Source organism: Myotis myotis, unplaced genomic scaffold, assembly GCF_014108235.1.
Source record: "Myotis myotis isolate mMyoMyo1 unplaced genomic scaffold, mMyoMyo1.p scaffold_m19_p_5, whole genome shotgun sequence".
NCBI classification, from domain to species: Eukaryota; Metazoa; Chordata; class Mammalia; order Chiroptera; family Vespertilionidae; genus Myotis; species Myotis myotis.
Window position 1 is genome coordinate 73,407,232 of NW_023416357.1, and position 19,289 is coordinate 73,426,520.

Consider the following 19,289-nt stretch of genomic DNA (forward strand, 5'->3'; position numbering starts at 1 on the left):
TGCTTCTTCTAGTCTGCTGTTGAAACTTTCCATGTGTTTTTGATTGTAGCTATATCACTTTTCATTTCTTCCTGATTCTTGCATAGGTTGTTGATTTTCTCATCCATCCGGTGAATGAATTGTACAACCATTATTCTGAATTCTTTTTCTGTCATGTTGCATGCTTCAACTTCATTAATTTCCTTTCTTGGCGACTCCTCATTGTCTTTCCTCTGGGTGTTGTGTCGTCTCTTCATTCTGATTATCTCCCGATGGTTCAAACGTCGAGTTGCGTGGGCCTGGGCTGTGTGCAGTGGGAGCCTCCCACCACCCTAGTGTCACTGAAGGGCTCTGTCACTAAGATGTGTGGTTGTTGTGGGTTGGTGGGAACCAGGCTCGCTCAGAGTCAGTGTTGTCAGCGCTCAATGTGGCCTCGTACGCGCCCTTAGAATCAGGGACCCTGCCTGCACTGTGCTGAAACAGAGACCCCCCTGAAGCGTGTTGAAAACCAGAGCCCCCTAGTGTGCGCCAGGAGTCAGAGTTCTCCAAGAATCCAGTATCAGAGTCTCTGTTGCTTCACGCGACCTTGCCTTGAGAATGAGGGTCCCTGTGTGCCCTTTCACCAGGAATTGGAGTCACTGGCTCTTAGTATGAATGCACAGGGAATCAGGATCTCAGGCACAGGTGATAAGAAACACAGTCAAGTCACTGGTGCTTGGTGCTGCCTCCTGCCCAGAGAATCAGGGTCCCTGGGCCTGTGCTACGCGGGACAAATTCCCGGTGTTTGCACGATTGCTCCCAGCCCAGGGCTCCGAAGCTGGCAGTGAATGTAGGATCAGTTCCCGGTGTTCGCGCATTTGCTCCCAGCCCAGGGCTCCTGAAGCAGGCAGTGCGAGCAGGACCAGATCCCAGCATTCGCGGGATTGCTCCCCACCCAGGGCTCCTGAACCCAGCCCTACTTGGGATCAGTTCCAAGGTGCTCTCGCACTTCCAGGCTAAAGTTCCTGGAGCACTGAGGCCCCAGCAAGGGGTGGGTCTATCAGTTAATTACTCTGGCGCTGCCCGCAGGCCTGTGGGAAGCGGGGATAGGCTCTGTTACTCACGGATCTGCTGCAGGGATTTCTGAACTTTTGGTGTCCGCAGGTCTGTAGCTGTGGTCACAGGTCTCTGTCCCCAGTGGCTGCAGGGTCCTGGTATGCATCTGAGATCAGACTGGGTGGTGCTGAGGCCAGGATCCTAGTCTCAAGCAGCTCTGTTTCCCAAGATGGTGTGGTCACCGTGCCTGTGCTGGCCGCCCAGGAGTGCCCGCGCAGGGAGCAGGACTCCACCGCCTAAGACTGCCCGGTTTAGCAGCCCCTTAGAAGACCTGCAGAATCTAACTGTCCCTAGCTAATACACACACACCACACACGTCCACACACTCCTCTATCACTTCCTTGCGCTCTCACACTCTCTCCCTCGCTACCTTCCTGCTGGTCGCCATTTTCTCAGACATGAGATAATTTTAAGTGTTGTTTTTGATTGATATTAATCTAAAGTTTTATAAATAAGCATCTTTTGTATATTTGCCTTATACTTGGAGTGCAGCTTCATCATTTCAGCACATGTTGCATTTGTCTTTATCATCACATTGAAACCAAATGGTTCACTTTATTTATCAAGGCTAATAACAAGAGCACAGATATGGACTTAATATACAAATAATATTTTCATGTCAGATGAAGGTGAGATGGATGTCACTGAACACACTCAACGCAATGGTTATGAATCTGTTTAAACAAAGAAAAGTGAAGGAAAGTTTGAGTTATCCCTAGTATAGGCAAGCCAAACTTAAAAGAACCTGCATTGCAGCAGCTGGTTTCACATTTATATTTTGAGCAATGATTCAATTTCAGGAAACAACATCATCTGTCACAGTAAAGCAGTGTTTTAAAATAAAATAATGTTTTCTTTTAGTTTTGTTTGCATTTAATTAGCAAAAATTATTTTAGAGATTATGGCAACAGAGGGTTGTATGGGGAATTACTTCTCCTTCCCCTGCTACCAGTTGACAGTACCACTGGGCAGGACAAGAGAAACACACCATTACTGTACTAGTACATGCAAGTTTTCATGGTGTTTTAAACCAAGAAACAAAAATTAATCATCATTTTCTATTCTTCTCCATTCAACAACCTTATAAAAGGAAGTAGTATATTTATTAATAAGCACAAAATGCTTGAACTTTTAAAATATTGAAAATGATGCTTTCAACAATAAAGATTTAAAAACAGAAAAATAAAAATATTGAAAATAATGAATAAAAATAACTTTAAGCGGAGCAACTAAGATGGCGGCATAGGTAAACACCGGGAAATTGTCGCCTCACAAAACAATTGAAAATTACCGCAAAGGACTGAGCAAACATCATCCAGAACAACAGGAAGGCTGGCTGAGTGTAAATTCCACAACTAGAAGGAAAGAAAAGCACGCTGAGAGCCAGAGGCGCTGCGGAGGTGAAGTGCAGAGGTACGGCGGCTCGCGCGCGCGCGAGGGAAGGGGGTGGCGCCTGAGGACGCGGCTGTCTTTTTGGAATCACAAGCTCCCCACGGCTCTGAACTGCGGTTCCGGGAAGTCTCTGGGGACCCAGGACTCATACGGGGAGAGGCTGGTCTGTCCGGCAGCGAGCGAACTTGAGGGCGGCTTTCCCTCAGAGGTGCTTGCAGCCGTTACCGGAACACTGAGACGTGCCACTCCGGGCGGAGAATCGGCCATGGCCGCTTTCTCCGCCCTCTGACTCCCTGAGACCCCGCCCCACCCAGGCTGCGGCAGAGGCTTTTGCATGTGAATGTACATAACTGCAGCCTAGCCAGGCAGACCCGGAACTTCCAAGAGAAGGCCCAAGGCCCCGCAGCGGCTTGCATTGCTTCACAGCTGAGCCTCTTCGTGGCTCCTGCTGTGTGGTCTCAGGCAGAGGCTGAATTAGCACCTCCTTAGATCCAGGAGCCACTGTACCCAGTGGTCAGAGGGGGACCATCCAGACTGCAACTCCTCAGATCCATAAGGGACACACTCAGGGAGCAGACTCAGTGAGCACCAAAGCCCCACTGAAGCAAGTCTTGCCCCAGAAGGGTGTCTTCAGCACAGAAGTTCTCCCACTTTAGACACAGCTGATTCTCACAGCCAATTGGCCTGGAGGTCAATTCCTCCCAGTGATTCTACAACAACCAAGGCACCAAGAGTGCACCAAGAGTGTCCACCCCAGGTAACTGGGGAGGCTGAGCTACTGGGCCCTACAGGACACCTGGCGCACAGGGCCACTCTATCAACACAGGGAAGCTGCCAAAATGCGGAGACAAAGAAACAGGTCACAAATGGCAGAAATGGAGGAAAGCAAACGATTGGATATAGAGTTTAAGGCCACGGTTATAAGGTTTTTCAAGAATTTTATGGAAACCACCGATAAATTTAATGAATCCCTCAATAAGTATAGGGAGACCATGGAGGACATGAAAAAGGACCAACTAGAAATTAAGCATACACTGACTGAAATAAAGAATAATTTACAGAGATCCAGCAGCAGAAAAGAGGATCCCAAGAATCAAGTCAAAGATTTGAAATACAAAGAAACAAAAAATACCCAACCGAAAAAGAAAAAAGAAAAGAGATTCCAAAAATATGAAGATAGTGTAAGGAACCTCTGGGACAACTTCAAGCGTACCAACATCAGAATTATAGGGGTACCAGAAGGAGAGAGAGGGCAAGATATTGAAAACCTTTTTGAAGAAATAATGACAGAAAACTTCCCCTACCTGGTGAAAGAAATGGACTTACAAGTCCAGGAAGCGCAGAGAACCCCAAACAAAAGGAATCCAAGGAGGACCACACCAAGACACATCATAATTAAAATGCCAAGAGCAGAAGATAAAGAGAGAATCTTAAAAGCAGCAAGAGAAAGACAGTCAGTTACCTACAAGGGAGTACCCATACGACTGTCAGCTGATTTCTCAACAGAAACCATGCAGGCCAGAAGAGACTGGCAAGAAATATTCAAAGTGATGAATACCAAGAACCTACAACCAAGATTACTTTATCCAGCAAAGCTATCATTCAGAATAGAAGGTCAGATAAAGAGCTTCACGGATAAGAAAAAGCTAAAGGAGTTCATCACCACCAAACCAGCATTATATGAAATGCTGAAAGGTATTCTTTAAGAAGAGGAAGAAGAAAAAGGAACTCTTACCGTTTGCCACAGCATGGATGGAACTTGAGAGCGGATAAACACCACAGGATCTCACTCATTTGTGGAATATAATGAACAACATAAGATAATGAACAAGGACTGATCCAGAGACGGAGAGGCATTGATTGGACTGTCGGGACTTGGAGGGAAGGTAGGGGAGGGTGGGGGTAAGGGGGAAAGATCAACCAAAGGACTTATATGCAAGCATATAGGCCTAATCAATGGACATGGACAACGGGGGGGTGAGGGCATGAGCGGGGGTGGGGGGGGTGGGGGGTAGAGGGTAACGTGGGGACAAGGACACATATGTAATATCTTAATCAATAAAAAAATATATTAAAAAAAAAATAATAACTTTAAGCTACATTGAGAAGGGGTGTGATCATTCTTTTTCATTTAAAAGAGGCTATGCATTTCTCAACTTAGAGAAACACTGCTCTTAGCTGCCCAGCATTTTTTAATCTGCCTTTAGCAGTAGCATCTCACTCTTTCCTTAGAAAACCACTCCTCTATTCCACATGGTTCTAGTAGAACTTTAATCATACTGTTTCTTCTTTCTTTATTCGTGTTATGAGCACATGACTCATTAGAAAAATCAGATGTCTCTCCAGGAATTTGAATATTGGGTGGAGACACATAAAAATAGAAGACATAGCCCTGACCGGTTTGGTTCAGTGGCTAGAGCGTCAGCCTGCAGACTGAAGGGTCCCAGGTTCCATTTAGGTTAAGGACATGTACTTGGTTGCGGGCACATCCCCAGTTGGGGTGTGCAGGAGGCAACTGATCGATGTTTCTCTCTCATTGATGTTTCTAACTCTCTATTCCTCTCCCTTCCGCTCTGTAAAAAATCAATAAAATATATTTTTTAAAAAATAGAAGATACAGAATTGAGGTATTTCCAAGGAAAATGGTCCCTGGAGCTACAGTGGATTTCCGTTATTTCCTGAATCCTTGTTGAATCATTTTGTATTAAGAGTAATATATTAACCTTTCTATAGATTATGTTTTTTGCTTAAGTTAATCAAAGTCAGTTTCTATTGGTCATCACCAATAATCCTGATTGATGTACTAATACAAACAAAACTAACCAAACTCACACAAACATCAAAGACCAAAAAGCACTCAAGAGTTTAGAAGAGATTAGAGAAGAAGAAAGGAAGACTATAAATAATGCGGGTGGGTTTTTTTTCCTTTCTCTAACTGACATTGAATTCACTTATTAATACATTTTTAAATTGTCATTTATTTAGCGCTATAATGTACTATATGACTAGTTCCTTGAAAGCAAGAATTAAATCTTATTTACATGGTAGCTCTACATCTCACAAAATGTTTGGCCCATATAGTAGGTCGTCAAATATGTTTTGAAATAATGAAAAGTTCACATATTTAACAAACACTATGTCAATAAACAGGGTTTTAAAAATTCATGGAGTTTCTTTTTTCTTTTTACTGTTTAAACTATTACAGATGTCCTATCCCTCGCCCTTTGCCTACCTCCACCCAGCCCTCAGCCTCTCTTCCCCCTGGACAAGCCCACACTGTTTTCTGTGTCTATGTGTTATGCATATATGTTCTTTGCTAATCCTTTCACCTTCTTTCATCCAGTCCCCCCTCCACTCCCCTCTGACAGCTGTCAGTCTGATCCATGTATCCACGCTTCTGTTTCTATTTTGTTTGTCAGTTTATTTTGTTCATTAGATTCCACATATGAATGAGATCATATGGTATTTGTCTTTCTCTGACTTTTTATTTCACTTAGCATAATAATCTCTAGGTCCATCCATGATGATGCAAAAGGTAAGAGTTCCTTCTTTATTCCTGCCCTGTAGTATTCCATTGCATAAAAGAACCACAGCTTTTTTAGCCTTTCAGTTTTTGGAGAATGATCTTTAGAAAGGTCATTATTACTGTCATGAACATCCTTCACAGTACAGCAAGCTCCTTTAAGTCAGAAAACAGTTTTTACCTTTGTATCTCCAGAGCCTTAAGTACCTCATATATAGCTGGTACTCAATAACTGCTTGTTGAGTAAATTAATATATATTGAAACTAAAATAATTCTAGAACTTGCATGATATATATTAAATGTACCAGGTAACTTGAATTAGATGATACTTTTTTAAAAGTATATTTTTATTGATTTCAGAGAAGAAGGAAAAAGGAGAGAGAGATAAAAGCATCAATGATGAGACTCATTGATCAGCTACCTCTGGCATGCCCCCTACTGGGGATGGAGCCAAAACCCAGGCATGTGCCCTGACTAGGAATTGAACCATAACCTCCAGGTTCATGGGTCAGTGCTCAACCACTGAGCATACTGGCCGGGCTGAAGACACTTTTTATGTCCTACTTAGTTCACATCTAATGTTCTCCCCAAACTTAACAAATCTGTACCACTTAACAAATTTCCTCCCTAAGGCTATTAAGTATGCCATACAGTAGCACTAGTTCTTCAATTCTCTAACAATATACTAGGTCTGTTGAGGTTTAAGTAGAGAACCATGGAATCCTATCTAATAAAGATGGACTATGCAAATTGACCATCACACTGTCACAGAGATGGTGGCACCGATAGCCACAAGATGGCAGCGCTCAGTCCCCTCAGCCATGCTGGAGTCCCCCAGTCTTTTCAGCCCTGCTGTGGGGGGAGGAAGGAGCAGACACACGGTGCAGCCAGACCCACCCTCAGCCCCTCAGCTGCCCAGGCCAGCCCGAGGCACAGGCAAACCTCGGATGGCGGCTTCCCAGCTGCCCAGGACCGGCCCAAGGCTCAGGTAACCAGGACTGGCCAAGGCATGCACTGCTGGAAGTGGCAGCAGCAGAGGTGTGATGGGGGCATCACCTTCCCCTGATGGCCGGTTGGCCTCCTGCCCCTAAGGGCTCCCAGAATGTGAGCAGGCCGGGCTGAGGGATCCCCCTTCCAGCACATGAATTTTCATGCACCAGGCCTCTAGTATTGAATATTATTTTAATGGCAGGAGTACTGCCATTATTAACACCTTTATTAAGATATCCCTAAGTCCTTTTTGCTGAAGCACATGATACAGAAATTGCTTTAAGATATGTCTTGTACATTGTCCTTATTGGTGGTTATTTATTTTCATATTTATTTCTAAAAATGTAAAATATATCAGAAAAATTAGTTGTTTAGGAATTAAATATAATTATAATTTTCTCTAACATTTTGAACTGCTTGGGGCAACTATAAATTTGATGAGAGGTATGAAAGTGGCAAATCTGATTGTACATATTATGTAAATAGAAAGGGTCATGATGTGTAAGTAAGGGTACAGTGAGTCATCACTTCATAGCAAAATTTAGTTGACCATTGCTCAAAATGTCACTGGGTTACAACCTAAAGAGACTCATGGCCATCAGCTGGAAAATAAAAAGCTCATTTTGACCTCTTCTCAACAGTCATCAAAGGATGTTGATAGCCCTGACCGGTTTGGCCTAGTGGATGGAGTGTCGGCCTGCAGACTGAAGGGTCCGGGTTCGATTCTGGTCAAGGGCATGTACCTTGGTTGCGGGCACATCCCCAGTGGGGGGTGTGCAGGAGGCAGCTGATTGATGTTTCTCTCTCATTGATGTTTTTGGCTCTCTATCCCTCTCCCTTCCTCTCTGTGAAAAATCAATAAAAATATATTAAAAAAAAAAAAGGGATGTTGATAAATTACAAAAATTCTGGGAGCTATCCTCCTGGCTCCCTACAGGGGAGTTTGTTTATATGATAAATGAATGTTTTAGGCCCACTGCTAATGAATTTTTTCAACATGGTAATAATAACCATAACCAGAAATATATCTTCAGTTACTTATACACAAATTTCATATATTTTAAAATCATGTCATCAGTTTTAGTTTATTTTATTGTCACTATTATCATATTATTTAAAATAATAGCTTTTTGTAGAGTACTTATTATGACCCTAGCACAATACTAAGAACTTTATGGAAATTATATCATTTAATCCCTGCAACAACCAAATTTAAATAGGTGCTCTTATTATCTTCATTTTATAGAAGAGAAAACTGAGGCTTAAAAAAAAATTTCTAAGCTACCTGATTTCTGAACTCACACTCTTGGCCACATATTGCATTGCTAGAATAAAGAATGTGACCATACTATTCAAAATCTCATTTTAATGATTACTGTCATTCATAAAAACATTCATTTTATATTATTGTAAGTTAGACTATAAACATGAAAATGCAATTCCTGAAATGCAGAAAGGCAATAGCTTTATTGAGCAAAACTACTGTAGAAATTTTGATCTTTTCAGAGTGTTACTATTAGCAATTTACATAATAAAGTCTTATACCAAAGATCAAATTACATCATAAGGTCCTATTATACCAAAGATCGAAGCAAGTTTTCCTATTCAACTCAGCTTATTCTATAGAAATAGATGCTTTATTAAAACGTAAGTATATAATAATTACTGAACATGATTTCTAAATTATAGACACCAATATGTTATTTAGAGAAGAAGAGAAAATCTCATAGTTGTAAGATCAAATCTCAACAAAAACATTAACAAGTTTCAAACAATCCATGGTTTGGCATAGTTCTCTCTAAGCTTGATGATGTCTAATACATCCTAAATCTCTTAAATCAAGCACAATATTTCCAATGGGCTTTCCTCAAGTCTCTAATTTACTGAGTTTTTTAAAAGACTGCTTTACATCAAAAGCATTGTCAATTACCTTCCTGAGCACTTTGGAATTCTGATTTCATATTTAGAACTTAGAGAATACAACCTCTGTTATTTGTAGCGTCTATACTTAATTCTTCTCACATCTACAGAAATGGAAAATTAAGCAGCACATGAAAATCTGGCTTTCATGAAAACTTCATGATGGTCTATTGTGTATTTATCAATATACAAGATGGTCATTTTTCTAATTTTGAGAAGCTTTATCACCCTTTTTTCTGATTCTTATTTCTGCCCACAAATACTTAAATATGCCAATACTGTTAGCAGGCAAGGTTTTGCATTCAGGATTTCCATGACAATAATATCCATTTTTGTGGGACCATTTGTCCACACTAGAGTATCTTAACTTAGATTTTAATCTAACATGCCGTCTTTTAAACAGAAATTAAAATAGTTTATCCATATTCGTCTATAATTTCTGTACAGACACCTCTGACTCCAACTGGTTGATCCTTTTACCGGGTTTTAGTTGCCCCATGATTGCCAGATGCTGAGACTGTAGACCTGTACGGACTTCACTTGGTGGCTAGAGATATGCCCAAACAACCTCATTTCTTCATAACATAATTCATCATTTAATAGTCATTTCCAAACTGTGGCGCACTTAACACTGAGTGCTTGATACCGTTAGTTAGTATGAAGATAAACATTTAAATTTTAATAGTAATGTGTTTATTAAATATATATAAACATATTACTAATAGATCAAAACTGTGATACTACCCAGTCAGTATGGCTCAGTGGTTGAGCACCAACCCATGAACCAGGAGGTCAGACTTCGATTCCCAGTTGGGGCACATGTTCAGGTTTCTGGCCTGATCCCTAGTGCAGGGAGTGCAGGAGGCAGCCAATCAAGATTCTCTCTCATCATTGATGCTTCTATTTCTCCTTCTCTCTCTCTCTCTCTCTCTCTCTCTCTCTCTCTCTCAAATCAATAAAAAAAATATAAAAACTGTGATACTATTATAAAGATGAAGCTAAAATAGTATGTAAGCTTTTTTTTTTCTTTTTCTTTTTTCTTAATCCTCACCTAAGGATATGACTTATTGATTTTAGAAAGAGAGGAAGGTGAATGGGAGAGAAAGAGAGAGAAACATGGATGTAAGAGTAAAACATTGATCAGCCACCTCCCGCATGCCCCAACGGGGAATCAAACCCAAAATCTTTCAGTGCATAGGATGATGCTCCCACCAACTGATCCACACCAGCCAGGGCTGTTTTCTTTTTAAGAATCATTTCAACAGAAAATATCAAGTAAATAATAGGAGGGTGGGTAAATAGACAAAGCAAAACTTATTAAAATTCTATAAGAATTGCTTAAGTTTGAAAACAGTAATATAATTTTAAAATAATTTGACTGTAGTCTCAAAATAAGCATCAATTTAGGCCAACCTAAATTACTTTAACTAATTCATAACTGTTATCGAACTTTAAAAAAGAATAATTAGTTTCCATATTAGAGGATAGTATCTTCAGGCACATCTAAATGCTAATGTTTTATTCAATGTGACATTCGAAGCATTAACTTTTAAAAATGAAGCCAAGAAATAAAATGTGCTGCATTTTAAATAATGTATAATATTTATAGATTTTTCACCTACTCATATATGTGCTTTACTCTGTAAGGACAATAAATACCAACGGCCTGAAAAGATTTATAAGTGCGTCCTAAAAGGTTTTCTGGGAATTTATTTGAGCCAGAAATATTATGAACCATATAAAATAAAGCTAACTAAAAGTAAAGTAGATTCCACTCTGATGCTACATAATAATAAGAATTGGAGACAAAGTAGGTTCCATTTAACTGGCATAAAGCAAAACATGGTAGGATATCTGTAAGTCAGATTAGGTAAAGTTCTGAATTCTGTCCATTCTTAGCTGCCTCAAATTGTGAGAATTTGTGGCTTTTTAAAACTTACTAGGGGAAAATTTAATAAAATTAATTCTTAAAAATAAAATTCTTTAATTAAAATGTCATTTATTTGGACATGAGCTTCCAGTTTGAGCTATTATTTCTTTTTTAAATGTCAAATTATAAATACTATAAATATAAATTAAATATAAACTACATTAGAGTATTTTAGACACATGTACTTCAATACCAAACATCAACAATAATTCAGAAACAAATAAGATATACATGATTCTACACATAAAATTTGCATAATTTACTGTATTAAATGGTACTTCAATAAACAAAACTCTTAAAAAATAGGAAAATGTATTAAAACTGGTAGGAGAATTACAGAAGTAACTAACTCTTGGTAATGGTGAGTGTTGACAGAAAATTATACTTTAAATAACAAATTATACTTTAAAGGGCTTTGGCATAAAAATTGTGACAGACAGTAGCTGGGGGTGTGTGGAAATTAGAGAGCTGAGCCGCAGGCACTTGTCAGCTTGCAACATTAATCAGATATATGTCCCGTAAAAGTAAATTATACAGCTCTGATACAGCAAAGGGATTGGCAAAGTCACTGAGACTAATTGTTAAAGACACACAACATGTACACACAACGATAGTTATTATCAGAAACTCAACATCTTGCCCTCCCTCTCCACTATGCACCAGTGGGAGGGACTGAAGACAAAAATTCTGTCTGCCTTCAATTTATGCAAGTAGGGTTTAGATATAGTCATTTTTAACATTATGATATTTTATTTATAAATATTTATTCCTCCTTCTTACATGGTTCTTTAAATCTACCTTTTCTATTCTTTTTTCCTTTTTTTTTGTTCATTCCTTCCTTCCCTCCTCTTTTCCTTATTCCCTCCTGTTCTTCCTTCCTTCCTTCCTTCCTTCCTTTCCTTCCTTCCTTCCCTCCCTCCTTCCTTCCCTCCCTTCTTCCTTCCTTCCTTCCTCCCTCCCTCCCTCCCTCCCTCCCTCCCTCCCTCCCTTCCTTCCTTCCTTCCTTCCTTCTCTTTATTTCTTTTTTGTTTCTTTCTGACTACATTCAGTTGTTTATAGGTTACTGCTCATAACTATCATGATCACCAGTCCTTATAAGGCCTCCTCGGTATTGTATTTCTTGTTATATCTGCTTTATCGGTTATTCCAAGCCCCATTCATTTATTACCTTCAACCAAACATCCAGGTGTTAAGCTGTATACAGATTTTGCTATGAAATTTAATAGTGTTTTATATGACCATAACTTATAATTTAAAAAATGGTGGTTCAATAAATCTTCTGTTTCTTACTCTTTCTATTCAAATTATTTTCTTGATTTGTATGTTGCTATACAACATAAGTTTACTCCTTCTGTCCTCTGTATAGTATTCCAAAGTATGCAATTGGCACATTTATGGTATCCAATACCCCTAACAGTAACCAGTCTTCTTGGGAGATAAAAATATTAACAATATGAGGCTGTTGCTGTGGTTTAACCATTCAACCTGCTGATTCTGAAATAATTTATTCTTTCTAGCTCTTCTAACCCTTAAGCCCATATCAAATTAAAGTACTTTCATTTTTGAAAGTGAGAAAAATGTACATAATGAATAAAGCATTTAGTTAATCTTTCACAACTAACCTTTAACCGGAAAAAAAGACTGCCAAATTATCTTCTTCCCATGCACTTTTTCACTGTCCTTTATCTTCTGAAAAATTAAGGAGATATCATTGGTCCAGATAGCTGCACAGGTCATATTTAATGAGTTCCTAAGGATACATATGAAATGTCAAACAAATATTGCTACTGGAAATTTTAGTACTTTAAGGAGATACTTTTACTCTCCTTTTTCCTGCTCTTTTACCTTTCCCTATGAGCCCCAATGGCTTATTCTATGTCAACAATAGAAGGTGTTACAGATCTGACTATAACATCTCTAGACTAAAATTCAAGTTCTGTAGTTTGATGATAAAAGTATTAAAAATTGATTTTAACAAAGATGTCCAGTCTTTTCTCCCATTTCTTTACTATAAGGATTCTCTATTATAGTCTAATCATACTACCACCAAGTCCCCACCAGGAACTTGAATTTAGAATTACAAGAAAATATAGAGTCTGTACTCAGAAAAAATATGGATTGAGCTGACTTACCATGTATAGCTGTTATGAGGATTAAATAATATGAATGGATAATGCCTAGAATAGTGCTTGGTAAAAAGTACTCAATATTAAATTTTTCATGTCTCATCTTGTTTGAAATCCCACTTTTGTGCCTTTTTTTGACACTTTATATTTTGGATCTCCTCAAAAACTATAAGTATCAAAAACAGAAAACAGAACCCAAAAATCGACCCAAGCCATTATGCTCAATTAATATTTAACATAGGAGGTAAAAGCATACAATGGAGTCAAGACAGTCTCTTCAATAAATGGTGTTGGGAAAATTGGACAGATACATGCAAAAAAATGAAACTAGACCACCAACTTACACCATACACAAAAATAAACTCAAAATGGATAAAGGACTTATATGTAAGACAGGAAACCATAAAAATCTTAGAAGAAACCATAGGCAGCAAAATATCAGACATATGTCATAACATATCTTTACTGATACAGCTCCTAGGTCAATGGAAATTAAGGAGAAAATAAACAAATGGGACTACATCAAAATAAAAAGCTTCTGCACAACTAAAGAAACCATCAACAAAACAATAAAAGCCCACTGCATGGGAGAACATATTTGCCAATGTTTATCTGATAAGGGCCTAATCTCCAAAATTTATAGGGAACTCATACATCTTAACCAAAGGAACTCATACAACTTAACAAAAGGAAGATAAACAATCCAATCAAAAAATGGGCAAAGGACCTAAATAGACACTTTTCAAAAGAGGACATACAGAAGGCCAAGAGACATATGAAAGCATGCTCAAAGTCACTAATCATCCGAGAGATGCAAATCAAAGCAACAATGAGATACCATCTCACACCTGTCAGAATGGCTATCATCAACAAATCAACAAACAAGTGCTGACAAGGATGTGGAGAAAAAGGAACCCTCCTTCACTGCTGGTGGGAATGCAGACTGGTGCAGCCACTGTGGAGAACAGTATGGAGTTTCCTCAAAAAGTTAAAAATGGAACTCCCATTTGACCCAGTAATCCCACTTCTAAGAATATATTCCAAGAAATCAGAAACACCAATCATAAAGGACATATTCCCCCCCCCCCCCCCCCGTGTTCATAGCAGCACAATTTACAATAGCTAAGATTTGGAAACAGCCAAAGTGCCCATCAGCAGATGAGTGAATTAGAAAACTGTGATACATCTACACAATGGAACACTAAAAAAAAAAAAAAGAACTCCTACCATTCACTACAGCATGGATGGACATGGAGAGCATCATACTAAGTAAAATAAGCCAGTTGGAGAAAGATAAATATCACATGATATTACTCATTTTGCAAATATAATGAACAACATAAACTGATGAACAAAAATAGATCCAGAGACAGAGAAGCATCGAACAGACCGTCAAACTTCAGAGGGAAGGCAGGGGAGGGGGGTAAGAGATCAACTAAAGGACTTGTATGCATGCATATAAGCATAACCAATGGACACAGACATTAAGGGGTGCAGGGGTCCTCAAACTTTTTAAACAGGGGGCCAGTTCACTGTCCCTCAGACCGTTGGAGGGCTGGACTATAGTTTAAAAAAAAACTATGAACAAATTCCTATGCACACTGCACATATCTTATTTTGAAGTAAAAACAAAACAAAACAGGAACAAATACAATATTTGTATTTGCATGTGGCCCACAGGCCGTAGTTTGAGGACCCCTGGAGGGCATGTGCGGGGAGTGGGTGTGGCTAGGGAGAAGTTAATGGGGGGAAAGGGAGACATATGTAACACTATATGTAATACTTTAAACAATAAAAAATTTAAAAATATATTAGCCAACTGACACATCACTTTCTTAATGAAGCCTCCTCAAATGACCATTCTTAAAGAATTTTAGTTCTTGGTTCTTTGAGAGTAGTGACAATAACTCCTGTTGAATTTTCTAAAATAGTGAATGACGTAAATACAGTGCAAACTCAAATATTTTTTTGAATGAACAATTTAAAATTGGTAAGTTTGAGCATGAGGTCAGAGATAAAGATCCCCAATTTATTCATAAAGATCCAATTTATGCTGGGTATGATTCAAAAAGACTGTACAAAAGCAAACCAAGATTCTAATATCAGAAGGCAAGAATATAATAAACGCACAACTTTCTGACTTCTGGCTGGGCATTCTCACTTTGGACCTTTAAACTTTGAATGCAAAACCAGTATAGGGAATTGGTATTAAAAATGAAGAGCAGCCCTAGCCAGTTTGGTTCAGTAGATAGAGCATCGACCTGAGGACTAAAGGGTCCCAGGTTCAATTGTGGTCAAGGGCATTTACCTCACTGTGCAGGCTTGATCCTGGGCCCTGATTGGGGCTCATGTGGACGGCAACCAATTGATGTGTCTCTCTCACATCAATGTTTCTCTCTCTGTCTCTCCTCCTCCCTTCCACTCTCTCTAAAACACAGAGTCAATGGAAAAAATATCCTTGGGTGAGGATTAACAACAAAAAACTTTTAAAAAAATAAAGAGCACTTGGTCCCTATACTGTACTGTGACTGCTTTTTCTCCAAAACCTTTCTGTTGTCCTGCAGCTGGAACCTATTTATTGAGACTGGGAAATATCACTGATACTTACTGAGCTCCAACTAGAATGACCCACTAGCATTTGAAACTCTATTCATATAATTGTGGTGGCCATACATCCCACTTTGCTTACAGTCTTGATTTACAACAGTTTACTACAGACAAACTGCAATGGAGGACTAAGCATTTCATCACATTATCTTAATAAAATATCCTCACAGCAGGCTATTATTAATTTTTACTCTGTTTGGCTTTTTGTTTACTTTTCAACTTAATATTTAGTTACAAAAGCAAAAAAGACAATCTACTATAAATTTTATTTAAATTACAGATAAGATATCTTCTTTTATCTTATTGATTTGACTACTTATCATCTTATCTGTAGTGATTAAAATTTGAACACCAACCATAATCCTAGTTCCCTTTCCTATTCCAGAATAATCACTACATTTAGTTTGGCATGAAACCATCCAGACAATTTTTTTTATTATTTTTACCTACATATATATGTAACAGTATAAAAAAATATGATCGTTTAATTGGGGAGAGTGTTTACATAAATAGCATTACATTGTAGAATACTTTCTGTTTCCACTCAACATTTTCTCAATAGTTATAGGTGAGGTACAGAAAAGCGATTAATTTTTTAATGTTGGCCTCATATTTTTCCAATTTGATGAACTCTCCAATACACACTAATATTTCATTTGTCTACTCATTTTAATTTTTTCTTGAGTAATTTTGATCCTATATATGGCCTTAGAAATTTGGCGTTTCCTCTAATTGTTCTAATTTATTTCCATAACATTTGTCATCACCTTTGCACTGCTACCTGTTATCACTAAAGATAATAACTACCTGAAGTTATTTCTGCTTTCTGCTTTCATTTTGATGATATTTAAAAAGATTCTTTTGTTATTTTCAAAAATTTAATATTAGATTCACTGATAAAATCTTCTAAAATTTTTAATTAAAGTGGATAAAGATATATTTTGTTTTCATTTTTAATCTCCTGAAGTCCATTTTATTTGTTTTCAATATTTCATTAGTTTTATAATGTACTTAAGCCATATATATATGTTTTGAGTGTACTGCTTTAGCCATAAGCACAAATTTCGATATGGGAGGCACATGTTGTTCAATTATGAACAGTTCATAATTAGCATTTCCATTTATTCTTGAACACAAATGTTATTTTGAGTGTGTTTTTGTTTTTAGTTGTGTACTTTTTTGACTATTGAAATCTATATTGTACTACAATCAGAGAATATGACCTGCAGAAAAACAAATTTTCCCGTTTATTAAGATTCACTCCAAGGCCTAAACATAAATAATTTTGGAAAAGATACTTGTTTGAAAGAAAACTTTACAGTTGAAATTTTCAGTAATCTTACTTATTTTTAACCTTTTAATCTGTCATTTCTGAGTGATGGATATTAAAATGTCTCACTATGTTTATAGATTTTCTATTTCTAAGATTGTATAATAAATTCCAGGCAAATTTGTTGGGTGCATAAAGGTTCCAACTGCTGCATCTTCTTGTTGTTCATGATGAATTGTTCTTTCAACTAGGAAACATACCTCCATTTCCTCTGCTTATTCAGTATTGTAATGAATATACATGTAATGTCTCTTATAATAAGTATTTATCTTTTTTAAAAATAGTTTTTCATGGATTTCAGAGAGGCAGAAAGAGGGACAAAGATACACTGATGAGAGTGAAACATCCATTGACTGCCTCCTGCTCACCCCCTACTGAAGATCGAGCCCACAACCTGGGCATGTGCCCTGACTGGGAATCTAACCATGACCTCCTGGTTCATAGGTGGATGCTCAACCAGTGAGCCACACCAGCCGAGCAGCATTTATCTTGATTTAAGGTTTTTTTAAGTTAATTTGAGGCACTATTTTATTTTAATAGCTTTATTTAGCATTCACGTTTACTGTGGTTACTGAAATGTTTGTATTTCTCACTGCTATTTCATTTTGTATTTTTCACTATGCTTTCTGTTTTTTAAGTCTTGTTTAGTAACTTACTTTTCACTTGTGTCTTTTTGCTCTTTTATCCTTACTGGTTTTAAATTAAACATTCTAATTGCATTTACTCCATATTTTTCTGTACAGAAATATAGAATGCTTGTTTGTGAAGCTATAGAGGCCAACTCCCCTATTCTCTGTTGAGTGAATATGAAAAAGATGGTGACTTCAATTGGAATTTACTTAGAAATAATAAATAAACATACTGCTTAAATCCTGCACTGTTTTATTATTTCAAAGTATTTCAGGGTCTATTAGCTTAAAAAAATTCAGTTCTCTAAAATAGACTGTATTATCAATCTAATGAGATTTAATTGTATGACAAATTTTACATTTTTCATAGCAAAGACTTCTGGAAAGAGCCTACTTCATGCTGGATTAACCACATGGCAGAAGTGACAGAATAAGCCCTCCAAAGTCATGTCTGTTGATTCTATACAGAAAATAAATTGTTCCAGACCCAAAATAAATTTTTAAAAAATCTACAGTGGAAATCAGAGTAAAATTAATAACTCTTAAAAATACAATTATGTAGAATATCATATTGGCATTGAAAGGTTAAGAGCTAAGTAATGGGAATAATTGGGTTTTAAAATAGCAAAAGAAGGGAAAGCTTTCAAAAGTAGTATGAAATGCTAGGGTTAACACTGCTGTATGTAGGGGTAAGGGGTAAAAGAATTAAAATCACTCCAAACATTGAAATGGTTCATTATCTTATTATTTGTCAGTTTGCTAGAGTAATGCATGCTGGTTGTAAAATATTTAAGTATAACGAAACTATATAACATAAAAAGAAGTCTTCCAGGATCCAAATCCAAAGTAAGAAAATACTTTTACAGTGTTTTATGTTTGTGTTTATGCATTTTTACCATTTATAATTTTGGGTTCTTTTTAACAAAAAGATGAGCTTAGGTAAGAAATAATTTATTTAACTTTTCCCTTATTAGGCAACAATTTTCTTGTTTTCAAATGAGAGTACAGTGAATACTCTCAATGAATATGTGGCTATATAGTAAATATATCTGTGCACATTTGCAAAGTGTACCTATGTTTCTCAAAATAGATTGCTGAAGAGGGTAAAAACATTTTACATTTGGATACGTATTACCAAATTTCTCTAAAAATTATTAGATTACAGTATTACACACCTACCAAAAGTACTGGCCTTTTGCCCATAGTGTCATCAACACTGGTTAAGAAATGAAATATTTTTAAATGTTGATTTACAGAGGTGTTAAAACATTATACTGGAAACATTTGTTCCTCTCCCCTAGAATAACAAAAGGAATAGGATTAAACTGAAAATAACAGTATTGACAGGAGAGAGAAATACATGCAAATATAAATCCTAACATCCTAACTAAGGAAACAGTTCAAACTCTCAAAGGAGACGGGTTATGATAAAAAGGTTAGTTCAGTTTTATGTAGTCCATTCATTTATTTTTGCCTTTACTCCCTCGCCTTTGGGGTAAAATTCATAAAATCCTAACACCCAAGATCCATAAGTTTAGTACCTATGTTTTCTCCTCTGCAACTTATTGTTTCAGATTTATATTTAGAAATTTGATCCATTTTGAGTTAATTTTTGTACATGGGGACAAACAGTAGTCTAGTTTCATTCTTTTGCATGTGGCTTTCCAATTTTCCCAGCACTATTTATTAAAGAGTCTTTCTTTTCTCCACTGTATGTCTTTTATTCCTTTGTCAAAATTATTTGCCCATATACATGTGGGTTTATTT